The sequence below is a fragment of the Tachyglossus aculeatus genome, chromosome X3 (assembly GCF_015852505.1).
Source record: "Tachyglossus aculeatus isolate mTacAcu1 chromosome X3, mTacAcu1.pri, whole genome shotgun sequence".
Lineage (NCBI taxonomy): Eukaryota > Metazoa > Chordata > Mammalia > Monotremata > Tachyglossidae > Tachyglossus > Tachyglossus aculeatus.
Genome location: NC_052099.1, coordinates 34,219,719 through 34,233,760, shown reverse-complemented (window position 1 = coordinate 34,233,760; position 14,042 = coordinate 34,219,719).

Below are 14,042 nucleotides of genomic sequence, written 5' to 3'. Positions count from 1 at the left end.
TAAGTAACTGTACTAAGCCCTAGGGTAGCTACAAGGTAATCAGTTCAGACACAGTCCCTGTCCCTGAGATTGTTGAACTACTTCTCTTTCTATTCTCCTAGCTGTACTCTTCGTACATGATTTTTGCTTGTCTGTTCCTCTGCATTAGACTGAAAGCACTTTCAGGGTAGGATTGTATGTCTTGCTTCTGTTGTAGCATTAACTCACACAGCAACTGGGCAACTGGATGCCTCACTTGTGGGGTTCTCCATGCCCTTTTAGCTGTGTTTTCATTTTTGGTTGGATGTGGTTTTCACTCAATCTCTGACAAGAAATGTGATTCCGGGGATCTTAGACTTGGAGAATTGGATGTTGGACCAAGAAGCCAATCTACTCAATCCCACTGCTTCAGTCAGATTCTACTTTAAACTGGCCGAGTTAAATGAATGTCAGTGGAAGGCAACATGGTCTAGTGGAGAGAGCCCAGCACTGGTTGTCAAGAGACCAAATTGTAGCTCCAGTTCTCCTACTGGCCCCTTAGGTGATCATGGGCAAATCATTCAACTTTTCTTTGCCCCCGTTTCCCCATCTGTAAAAGGGGGGTGGTTTCACCTGTAGCGTTTATGTGCATATCTACAGACTCTATCCCTTATGCACTAACATGCCCATATTCTCTTTTCCTTCTTCCTCCAAAATGCAAATTATAATACTAATAACATGGTATTTATTAAGCACTTACTGTGTGCCAAGCACTGTACTAAGCGCTGACAAGATAATCAGTCCCACACGGGGCTGACAGTCAAGTAGGAGGGAGAACAGGTATTGAATTCCCATTTTGCAGGGAACTGAGGAACAGAGAAATCAAGTGACTTGCCCAAGGTTACACAGCAGGTTCATGGTGGAGCCACGATTAGAATCCCAGTCCTCTAATTCCCAGGCCCAGGCTATGTCCACTAGGCCACGTTGCTTCGCTAAAAGTTATGCTGCTGTCTGAATCCCCTACTAAACTGCAGGATTGTGTCTACTAATTTGATTATATTCCCCCATCTTCCTAGTTCAGTGCTCTGCACAGAGTAAACACTCCATAAAGATGATGATGATTATAATAATAATAATAATGGCATTTATTAAGTGCTTACTATGTGCAAAGCACTGTTCTAAGCGCTGGGGAGGTTTCAAGGTGATCAGGTTGTCCCACGTGGAGCTCACAGTATTACTCCCCATTTTACAGATGAGGGAACTGAGGCCCAGAGAAGTTAAGTGACTTGCCCAAAGTCACACAGCTGACAGTTGGCGGAGCCAGGATTTGAACCCATGACCTCTGACTCCAAAGCCCGGGCTCTTTCCACTGAGCCACGCCGCTTCTCTATGTTTTGTTATATGTTTTGCTCTCCCCCACATCTCAGACTGAGAAGCCCAAGTTGGACAGGGATTTTATCTACCTTGTATCTATCCCAGTGCTCAGCACATAGTAAGTGCTTAATCGTCATTTTTATTATTTATTATTCTATACTGAATCCCTCACAACTTAACTACACTGATACAACGTCACAGTTCCTGAAAATTGAACAAGAACTTACGCCCTGCGTAAATAAAAGGTAGGAATTAAAGGAAACTCTTGTAGTTTTAGATGAGCATTTACGAAGCCTACGTCCCAGGCAAGGAACAAACCCAGGGTGGCCGAATGGTTTGGGACCAAGCACTGGTGCCATGCCAGGCTGCATGAACCGTGCATAATGGGCCTAGCCACGGCACCAGACTCGCCTCCATCAAACACAAAAGCAGCACAACAAACATCTGTGAGGAGCCTCGGGCCAGACTGGGTGGGATAGGGAAGTGGGATTCAATACACCCAGACTGTAAGTGGCTGAAAGGGGAGGAAGTGGTGAGAGACATGAAAACACCTTACCCAGAGGGTGGCACTCCCATTGGCATGACTCCTTCGGAATCCTCCAGAACCACTGGGCCAGGTGCCACACGGAAACAGTCTGGACTTGGCTGAGGTGAATGGCAGTTCCTGCCTTGTGGCCTAATGGGAAGATCGGGGCCTGGGACTCAGGGGATTTGGGTTCTAATCCGAGCTCCACAACCTGCTTGCTGTTTGGACTTGGGCAATCACTTACTTTCTCTATGCCTCCGTTTCCAGGAGGCCTTCCCAGACTGAGCCCCTTCCTTCCTCTCCCCCTCGTCCCCCTCTCCATCCCCCCGTCTTACCTCCTTCCCTTCCCCACAGCACCTGTATATATGTATATGTTTGTACATATTTATTACTCAATTTATTTTACTTGTACATATCTATTCTATTTATTTTATTTTGTTAGTATGTTTGGTTTTGTTCTCTGTCTCCCCCTTTTAGACTGTGAGCCCACTGTTGGGTAGGGACTGTCTCTATATGTTGCCACCTTGTACTTCCCAAGCACTTAGTACAGTGCTCTGCACACAGTAAGCGCTCAATAAATATGATTGATTGATTGATTCCTCAACTGAGGAAATTCAATGGGAATTCAATACCTGCTCTCCCTCCTACTTAGACTGTGCGCTCCATGTGGGACAGGAATCCTGTCCGACCTAACTGTCTTTTATCTACCGCCACGCTTAGTATAGTGCCTGGCACTTTGTAAGCACTTAAATACCACAATTATTGTTTGCTGGGGTTCCTGGATCCATCCCCAAATCTGACACACCCTGGTCCTCCCCACATTCAAAGCCCTCCTAAAATCCAAGTCTTTCCAATTAATTTCCCAGCACTCTGAGTTATCTAAACCCTCAGCCACCTCTGCCACTTTCACCACTTATACACGTATTTACACCTACCCCGAGCACTTGGGTATACGTTATCCATTTGTACGTTCCGTTACTTGGAAACCGAAAGCAAGCAAGGCAGAAGAAACTTTTTAAGGACTTGGTGAACCAAAGACTCAGACAATGCTGCCACCAGCTGAAAACTCAGAGTCAGTGGCTGAGGATTCACCAGAATGGCACAATGCCATGGAGAAGGGAGTGGTTCTCTGAGCAAAAGCTCTGGAGGGAAAGGTAGGTGAGGAAGCCAAAGAGAAAAGAGCACCAGGCGCTTCTAATAGTAAGCACTCCACCACCACCACAAAGGACAACCTCTCTGATTGCCCAATACACAGCCACACATGCACACGTTCATTCATTCATTCAATCCTATTTATTGAGTACTTACTGTGTGCAGAGCACTGTACTAAGCGCTTGGGAAGTACAAGTTGGCAACATATAGAGACGGTCCCTACCCAACAGCAGGTTCACAGTCTAGAAGGGGGAGACAGACAACAAAACATAGTAACAAAGTAAAATAAATAGAATAAATATGTACAAGTAAAATGGAGTAATAAATATGTACAAACATATATACAGGTGCTGTGGGGAAGGGAAGGAGGTAAGGCGAGAAGGATGGGGAGGGGGAGAAGGGGGAGAGGAAGGATGGGGCTCAGTGTGGGAAGGCCTCCTGGAGGAGGTGAGCTCTCAGTAAGGCTTTGAAGGGAGGAAGAGAGCTAGCTTGGCAGATGGGCAGAGGGAGGGCATTCCAGGCCAGGGGGAGGACGTGGGCCAGGGGTCGACGGCGGGACAGGTGAGAACGAGGCACAGTGAGGAGGTTAGTAGCGGCAGAGGAGCGGAGGGTGCGGGCTGGGCTGGAGAAGGAAAGAAGGGAGGTGAGGTAGGAGGGGGCGAGGTGATGGACGGCCTTGAAGCCGAGAGTTAGTATGCCAGAGTGAACCTTACCATCAGAGACAACTTCTTTAAATACAGAGAACAGCTATATGCATTCAATTACAGGGACAGAGACTGGGTCCAATAAGCTCCAGGACTTAGTACAGCACGTGGAACACAATGCATACTTAACAAATACCGTAATTATTGTTACTAAAGGTCCCACCTCAGCAGAGAGCTGGAGGAGTCTCCAGCACTTTTTTCCTACAATCAAAGGAAGAAAATCAGCAAGGTGCAGGATGCTTACAGACAGCAGAAGCTTTTCAGCCTCCTTGCCAACCCGCCGGGGGCCAGTGGCAAAAGTTTGTCTGAATCTAATCTGTTGGGATCCTACCGGCAAAACACTAGTGGTGTGAGCTTATGCAGGTACGAATCTGTAGCCGTTGAGAAAGTGAGGGGTCCAAATTCGATTTGGGGGAGATGTGAGGCCTAGCGGAAAGAGCCCGGACTCGGGGGACAGAGAACCTGGGTTCTAAACTCAGCTCTGCCATTTACCTGCTGTGTGACTTTGGGCAAGTCACTCAACTTCTCTGTGCCTCCGTTTCCTCATCTATTACAAAAATGGATAGTCAATACCTGGTTTTCCTCCTACTTAGACTGTGAGCCCTGTGTGGGAAAGGGAATGTGTCAGAACTGATTAACATGTACCTACCCCAGTGCTCAGAAAAGTGCTTGACACAAAGTAAATGCTTAATAAATACCATTATTAAAAATCCAGAGAAATCACCCTTGTGCTCAGAGAAATTTCATTAAGATGAAAACTATCTTTGAATCTTTCACACTCTATTTAACAATAATAACTGTGGCATTTGTTAAGCACTTACTACATTCCAGGCAATGTACTAAGCACTGGGGTCAACACAAGGAAATAGGGTTGGCCACAGTCCCTGTCCCACATGGGTCTCACAGTCTTAATCCCCATTTTACAGATGAGGGAACTGAGACACAGGGAATGAAGTGGTCATGCCCATGGTCATGCCCGGGCCCATGGTCACACAGGAGAAAAGTGGTGGAGCTGGGATTAGAACCCAAGTCCTTCTGATTCCCAGGCCAGTACTCTATCCACTAGTCCACGCTGCTTCTCTCTTTAGCGATATATATTTGTCTTATGTTGTCGAGTCATCTCCAACCCATAGTGACGCCATGGACACATCTCTTCCAGAATGCCCCACCTCCGTCTGCATTCGTTCTGGTAGTGTATCCAGAGAGTTTTCTTGGTAAAAATATGGAAGTGGTTTACCACTGCCTCTTTCCACATAGTAAACTTGAGTCTCAACCCTCGACTCTTTCCCATGTCGCTGCTGCCCAGCACAGGTGAGTTTTGACTTGCGGCAGTTTGTCTTCCACTACTTAGCCACTGCCCAAGCTAGTGTGGAGTGGATATGTCTCTGCTTGACTCTCCCACCTGTAGCTGAAACTGGTAGAGTACTGGAAACTCTCCAGGTGTGATCCTGAGAGAGGCTTATATATATAAGCAGATAGATAGATAGATATAAACACACATATATTTTGCTGTATGGGTTGTAAGTAATTTTTATATCCATCTCCCTCATCAGCATGTAAACTCCCTTTGGGCAGGGAACATGTCATTTCTTGACTTCGTTCTTCCTAAGCATCTTATATACTGCACCATTTCACAGCATTAATTCATTCATTCAATCGTATTTATTGAGCGCTTACTGTGTGCAGAGCACTGTACTAAGCGCTTGGAAAGTACAAGTTGGCAACATATAGAGACAGTCCCTACCCAACAGCGGGCTCACAGTCTAGAAGGGGCTCACAGCACCTATGTATACATCTTTAAATTATTTATTTATTTTAATGTCTGACTTCCCCTCTGGACTGTGAGCTTGTTGCGGGCGGGGGACATGTCTGCTAATTCTGTTGTATTGGGTTCTACCAAGTGTTTAATACAGTGCTCTGCGCATAGTAAGCACTCAAAAAATACCATTGATGGATTGCTTTGAAGTAAGAACTCAATAATTTCTACTGCTACTACTGCATTGCAAACTCCACAGAGGCAGGGACCAGGTCTGTACTTCCAAAGTGCAATATAGGGCTGTGCACTCAAAAGGCACTCAATCCAATGGTCTACACACAGTAGGCGTCCAGTACAGTGCTCCATAGGTGCACAATAGATGAGGAATGAATGAATGCTTGTATCCTTCATTCTTCTTCCTACCAATAGAAATAGACAGGCTCCTTCCAAATTCCAGTTAGTGTATGCAGCAATATACAGATATTGCTCTTTGCCAGCAGACTGACCACGGAGGCCTGAAATTGAATTGGCAACCCAATCAATCACTTCTTTACTTGTACTGACCAAACACTGCCAACTCTCTGTGCTGCCATCATTTATAAATGTCTCTAGTACAATTTAAGGAGTCTTCACAGTGTTCTATATTTCAAAAAGCAGCAGTGATTTTCCACCTCCAATCAACTGCATTTACTGAGCACCTGTTGCATGCAGAGCACTGTACTAAGGGCTTGGGAGAGTACAAAAGAGCTAGAAGACAATCCCTGCTCTAGAGGAGCTTACAATCTAGTGAGACAGGCATAAAACAATTTACAGATAGGTGGATAAAAAGGGTGGAAGGGTGAGTATGAGAATGGGTAGGAGCTTAAATAATAGAGCAATAGAATCTTAATGGGAAACTAGAAATTAATACAACTACTCTTTACTTGATGTCTTTGAAGCTCCCTGATGATGCAGAATAAATATTGACTGACCCAATGGTCTCAGACTGTAGTCTCAGAGAGTTTGAGAGTTTTATACTGAATGTACAGGCACAAGAGAAAAGCAAATCTGTCTATTGTTGCCCTCTGAAATGCTCCTGAGTCTTCTTTGTGAGTTATATTGATGTGGGAGTTTTGTAGAGGGACATATCTGCTTTAAAGTTTTGCCCCTGCCGTGGGAAATCCCTCGGGATCTTGGTTGATGTTCTGAAAACGTTTCTGCCCTTATAATAGGTGCCATCTCAGAATAAAAGCATGGAATAATGGCCCACTCAGTGGGGATGAAAATAAGCCTGCACCTGGCTCACTCAGAACTGACTAGCTGGTGGGCACCTGGGGGCAAAAAAGAACATTTGGCAAACAAGGTCAAACTGAGGGGCATCCAGAAAGCTTCTCTCTGAAAGCAGAGTGGAAAGAGCCCCCCTGCCTGAGAACAAAGAGGGTGAACAGGAGCACTCTCTGGGTTGCAATCCTCCTGCAGACTCAGAGACCAGTTGACAGATCAATCATTAATTCTAGGGAGTGCTTACTCCGTGAAGCCCTCAGCACTTGGGAGAATGCAACAGAGTTAGCCAGGATCCCTACCCTCAAGGAGCTTCCAGTTAGTGGGGTGATTTTTGTAAATGATTTTGGTTTGTTCTTCAATCGTATTTCTTGAGCATTTACTACTAAGCATGCTTTGCACATAGTGCTTAATAAATGCCACCACTACTATTATAATTATCATTATTATTACTACTACACGCTTGGGAGACTACAAGACTCTGAGGACTCACATCGATCGGGGGATTTGTCTTCTGCCTGGCAAAGCTCAGACAGAACAGGTCATCGAGACTGTAAGCTTGTTATGGGCAGGGAATGTGGCTGCTAACTCTGTTGTATTGTACTCTCCCAAGCGCTTAGTACAGTGCTCTCCACATAGTAAGCACTCAATAAATATCATTGATTGATTGATTTGAGGGGCTTTCCAATCAATCAATCAATCGTATTTATTGAGCGCTTACTGTGTGCAAAGCACTGTACTAAGCGCTTGGGAAGTACAAGTTGGCAACATATAGAGACAGGCCCTACCCAACAGTGGGCTCACAGTCTAAAAGGGGGGAGACAGAGAACAAAACCAAACATACTAACAAAATAAAATAAATAGAATAGATATGTACAAGTAAAATAGAATAATAAATATGTACAAACATATATACATATATACAGGTGCTGTGAGAAAGGGAAGGAGGTAAAATGATGGGGATGGAGAGGGGGATGAGGGGGAGAGGAAAGGCATCAACAAGCTGTGCCCCTTCCATAACCGACAATTATACATTTCCATTTTTAAAAGTGGTATTTGTTAAGTTCTTATTATGTGCCAGACACTTTACTAAGCACTGGGGCAGATACAAGCTAATCAGTTTGGACACAATCCATGTCCCATGTGGGGCATCCCGTCTTAATCCCCATTTTACAGATGAAATGATTCGCCCAAGGTCACGAACAACAGACTTGTGGTGGAGCTGGGATTAGAACCCAAATCCTTCTGATTCCCAGGCCCTTCCTCTGACCAGGAGGCCAAAGCCCAGGGTGGGACAGGGACTGTATTTGAACTGATTATCCTAGGGCTTAACACACAACAAGTGCTTCAACAATACCAAACCTAAACGTGGCTGAAGTGAACCTACCATCTCCCTCTCTCCTTCCGCTCTTTCCTCCCTCCCTCTCCTACCCGTCTTTGGCACACCGGATTGTCTCAGACAGATTTTCCCTGTGGGGACAAGCCAGAACAAGTGATTGCAAACAGATTTTCTAATACGTTTGACCTTCTGGCAAAGCAATCGGGAAGGGAGAAACCATACAGCAGGTGTTCAGTGACTGTTGGCAACCCAGCTCAGCCTTCCCGGGACTGGGATCTGAGCGAGCTGCTCAAGGAGGGGAACAGAGGTTTTTAATCAATCAGTGGGATTTTTTTGAGCGCTTACTGTGTGTAGAGTACTGTACTAAGTGCTTGGGAGAGTACAATATAACAATAAACAGAAACATTCCCTGCCCACAAGTGAGAAGAACTCCATCTTTGGAGAAGCAGCGTGACCTAGTGGAAAGAACCCGGCCCTGAAAATCAGAGGACCCCAGTTCTAATCCTGACTCTGCCAACTGTTTGCTGTGTGACCTTGGGCAAGTCACTTCGCTTCTCCAGGCCTCAGTTTCTTCAAATGTCAAGTGGGGAGTTAATCCCTGTTCTCTCTTCTACTTATGACTGTGAGCTGAATGTGGGGCAGGGACTGTGTCTGACCTAATTGACTTGTATCTATCCCAGCGCTTAGAACAGCGTTTGACAAGTACCATAAAACAAAACAAAACAAAACAGCCAATCAGACTAGCTTAGGCCACCAGGACAGACCTCACTGAGGAATCTAACCCCTTCCTGCTTCCCTCTGCTACCATCATACATTCAGCTCAAACACCATAGGAAACTCCAGAGCTTTTTCACAGAAAAAAAAATCCCATTGACCTCATTCAGTATCTCCCCCAAGTTCTTTAAATCTCTTCAGCTTTGACTGCAAACTCTCTTGCACGAAAGGGCTCAGCAGGATTCATCATCATCATAATCAATCAATGGAATTTGAGTGCTTACTGTGTGCAGGACACTGTACTGAGCACTTGGGAAAGTACAGAGCTGGAAGACTAAATGCACTGTCAAGCCCCTTAACCTTTTTGGAGGAAAGGCACCTGTGAAAGTTCTCCCTTTGCTTCGGTATTTCTTTTTCAGTCTCAGCCAGGATCTGTGTGAGCCTGTGGGATGTAGGTGGCAGTGAGGAATATGGCATAGCAAGATCCATCTCAGAATGCACTGTCAAGCCCCTTAACCTTTTTGGAGGAAAGGCACCCGTGAAAGTTTTCCCTTTGCTTTGGTGTTTCTTTTTCAGGCTCAGCCAGGATCTGTGTGAGCCTGTGGGATGTAGGTGGCAGTGAGGAATATGGCATATCAAGAGCCATCTCAGAATGCACTGTGAAGCCCCTTAACCTTTTTGGAGGAAAGGCACCCGTGAAAGTTTTCCCTTTGCTTTGGTGTTTCTTTTTCAGTCTCAGCCAGGATCTGTGTGAGCCTGTGGGATGTAGGTGGCAGTGTTGCCTGGTAATTCCGAGTGGGGAGGGGAGAGAGCAAGAACCTCAGCTCCATAGACCGGGAATTATCCGTGTGCCTGTCTGTCTGCCTGGATAGTCTCCTTACCTCCACCATGGAAGCCCAGATGCTTCCTTCGGATGCTTTCTTCATGATCCGAGAGGAGAGGAGTCCTGGGTCTGTTGGTAAACAGAAGCAGCATGGTCTAATGGATACAGCATGGTGCCTGGGAGTTAGAAGGTCGTGGGTTCTGATCCCAGCTCTGCCACTTGCCTGCTGTGTGACCTCGGGCAAGTCACTTCATTCATTCAATTGTATTTATTGAGCACTTACTGTGTGCAGAACACTGTACTAATAATAATGGTGCCTGGGAGTCAGAAGGACATGGGTTCTGATTCCAGCTCTGCCACTTGCCTGCTGTGTGACCTCGGGCAAGTCATTTCATTCATTCATTCATTCAATCGTATTTATTGAGCGCTTACTATGTGCAGAACACTGTACTAATAATAATGGTGCCTGGGAATCAGAAGGTCGTGGGTTCTGATCCCAGCTCTGCCACTTGCCTGCTGTGTGACCTCGGGCAAGTCATTTCATTCATTCATTCATTCATTCAATCAATCGTATTTATTGAGTGCTTACTGTGTGCAGAACACTGTACTAATAATAATGGTGCCCAGAAGTCAGAAGGTCATGGGTTCAGATCCCAGCTCTGCCACTTGTCTGCTATGTGACCTTCGGCAAGTCATTTCATTCATTCTTTCAATAGTATTTATTGAGCGCTTACTGTGTGCAGAGCACTGTACTAATAATAATGGTGCCTGGGAGTCAGAAGGTTGTGAGTTCTGATCCCAGCTCTGCTACTTGTCTGCTGTGTGACTTTGGGCAAATCACTTCATTCATTCATTCATTCAATTGTATTTTACTGAACGCTTACTGTGTGCAGAACACTGTACTAATAATAATAATGGTGTTTGTTAAGCGCTTACTATGGGCCAAGCACTGGGTTAGATTCAAGGTAATCAGGTTGGGAAGTATAAGTCAGCAACATATAGAGACGGTCCCTACCCAACAACGGGCTCACAGTCTAGAAGGGGGAGACAGACAACAAAACAAAACAAGTAGACAGGTGTCAAAACTGTCAGAATAAATAGAATTATAGCTAAATGCACATCATTAATAAAATAGAGTAGTAAATATGTACAAGTTCTTCACTTCTCTGTGCCTCACTTCCCTTAACTGCAAAATGGGGATAAAATACCTGTTCTCCCTCCTACTTGGACTGTGAGCCCCATATGGAAGAGAGGCTGTACTCTCCCAAGCACTTAATACAGTTCTCTGCACATAATAAGCAGCGTGGCTCAGTGGAAAGAGCCCGGGCTTTGGAGTCAGAGGTCATGAGTTCAAACCCCGGCTCCGCCACTTGTCAGCTGTGTGACTTTGGGCAAGTCACTTCACTTCTCTGGGCCTCAGTTACCTCATCTGTAAAATGGGGATGAAGACTGTGAGCCCCCCGTGGGGCAACCTGATCACCTTGTAACCTCCCCAGCGCTAAGAACAGTGCTTTGCACATAGTAAGCGCTTAATAAATGCCATTATTATTATTAGGCCTGTGCTCTTTCCCTTAGGCCACGCGGCTTCTCAAGGTTACACGGTTTTTCAAAGGATTACTGAGTTCAAAGCATTGTACTAAGCCTTGAGGAAAAGCCCCTGCGACTGGGCCTTTCACCAAAGTCACGCTTAGCACTTCAGCGTGTTCTCCTCTGCACCCCGCAGTCATGGTCCCCCCCAACCAAGGACTCAGGCTGACTGCACTGAGGCCTAGCCCCCAGTCACACTCACTGCCATGGGCCCACTGACCTCCCTCTCCCCCCAACACACACACACAAACACACACACACACACACACACACACACACACACACACAATTGGTCAGAAGAAGTCTACAAAGCCCAACTTGCACAATGTTTTCCTTTTGATGCACTAGTCCTCAACCTCAGAGTGCACACAGTGCACTGCTAAGAGGATCGTCGGAGAAGCAGTGAGGCTTAGTGGAAAGAGCAGGGGCTTGGGAGAGTCAGAAGTTGTGGGTTCTAATCCCGACTCCACCGCTTGCCTGCTGTTTGACCTTGGAAAAGCTACTTCACTTCTCTGTGTCTCAGTTCCCTCCTCTGTAAAATGGGGATTAAGACTGTGAGCCCCACGTGGGACAACCGGATTACCTTGAATCTAACCCAGTGCTTAGAACAGTGCTTGGCCCATAGTAAGCGCTTAACAAACATCGTTATTATTATCATTTTCACAGAGCAGCCCCCGACTCTCAGATTGTCATGTGACTGTAGCATGCAACCCACACAGGACATACCCGCTTGAGAGCATCACACAGTCTCTCCCTCGCCCTGACCATTTCCCTAGGAGAGACTGACGAAGACACAAACAGAAGACAGTTGTTGACCCACATGGCCATTTACAAGACAGACTCCAGAAGGGCTTTGGTACCCGAGGTGTGGGTGTGTGTATGTGTGTGTGTCTGTGTTTCTGTGTGCCCACGCACATAGTCATCATTCACTGTCAGGCTAATTGTTCACTAGAAGGCTCTTTCTGGACATGGCAGGCTTCTGCTTAGTGATTCCAAGGTGGTAGGAAGAGAGGAAGAAATTGTTTTTGCTGCTATTGATGTGGAGACCAGTGGCTTTGCAGTTGGGTTTCAGGTGACACGTCATTGACTTAGCTTTGTGAGAAGTAAAAATAAAGCCATTTGTGCGATTCCAGGAAGCAGAGAGCCAGGACAACAGGGTGGACAATGTGAGTAATGTTCCTTCCAGTAGCAGCCCTCCTGACACTCTTAACAATAATAGTAATAATTGTGGTATTTGTTAAGCCAGTACTATAGGCCAACAACTGTACTAAGCACTGGAGTAGATACGGGATAATCAGGTCCCATATGTTGCCAACTTGTACTTCCCAAGCGCTTAGTACAGTGCTCTACACACAGTAAGTGCTCAATAAATATGGCTGAATGAATGCTAACAATCTAAGTATATATATATAAATATATATATATATATATATATAATGGCATTTATTAAGCACTTACTATGTGCAAAGCACTGTTCTAAGCACTGGGGAGGTTCAAAGTGATCAGGTTGTCCCACGTGGGGCTCACAGACCTAATCCCCATTTTACAGATGAGGTAACTGAGGCACAAAGAAGTTAAGTGACTTGCCCAAAGTCACACAGCTGACAATTGGTGGAGCCGGGATTTGAACCCATGACCTCTGACTCCAAAGCCCGAGAGGGAGAACAGAAATTGAATCCCCATTTTGCTGATGAGGGAACTGAGGCACAGAGAAGTGAAGTGACTTTTCCAAAGGTGCACAGCTGGAGAGTGGCGGAGCCAGGATTAGAACCCAGATGCTTCTAACTTCCAGGTTCATGCTTTATGCACTAGACCATACTGCTTCTCAACTCTCCTATTTATCCATCCATCTACATAAGAAGGAGAAAGAGTGAGGAAGAATGAGAGACAAAGACAGAGATGAGAGACAAAGATGGGGAGAGAGAGATAGAGGGAGTGAAAGATGGAGTGAGGCAGAGACAAAGCAATAGAGAAGGGGAATGACAGGGAAAGAGAGACAGAAAACAAGGCAGAGAGAGTGAGGAGGAGGCAAAGGGGCACACAGAGAGGGAGACTGTGTGAGGTAGAGAGAGATTCCAGTGATTTTACTCTTTGTACAAATGGAGTTTCCTGTTTACTACCCCATGTGAGATTTGGGACATGAGGATTTACAAGAGGTTGTACGTGATGGATGACTGTCATATAATTAAACTAGAAAAAGGGAACCCGCCATCAACCCTTATTTCTGTGGCATGAAGCGTCCCTTCACACGGGGAGGAGGAAGCAATTTGCCTCCCCAGAGGCAAAGGACAGGTACAATTCATGGGACTCGTATTTCCTTGCCTGCAACAGCTAAACAGAAAATGGCCCCTCATTGTCACAGATGGACTGGCTGCTCTAGATTGCAAACTGGACTTGGTGCTCTGCCATGGGGAGAAGAGTTTCCTGTCCAATCATCATCATCAATCGTATTTATTGAGTGCTTACTATGTGCAGAGCACTGTACTAAGCACTTGGGAAGTACAAATTGGCAATATATAGAGACAGTCCCTACCCAACAGTGGGCTCACAGTCTAAAAGGGGAGACAGAGAACAAAACCAAACATACTAACAAAATAAAATAGAATAGATATGTACAAGTAAAATAAATAAATAAATGAATAAATAGAGTAATAAATATGTACAAACATATATACATATATACAGGTGTTGTGGGGTAGGGAAGGAGGTAAGATGGGGGGATGGAGAGGGGGACGAGGGGGAGAGGAAGGAAGGGGCTCAGTGTGGGAAGGCCTCCTGGAGGAGGTGAGCTCTCAGCAGGGCCTTGAAGGGAGGAAGAGAGCTAGCTTGGCGGATGGGCAGAGGGAGGG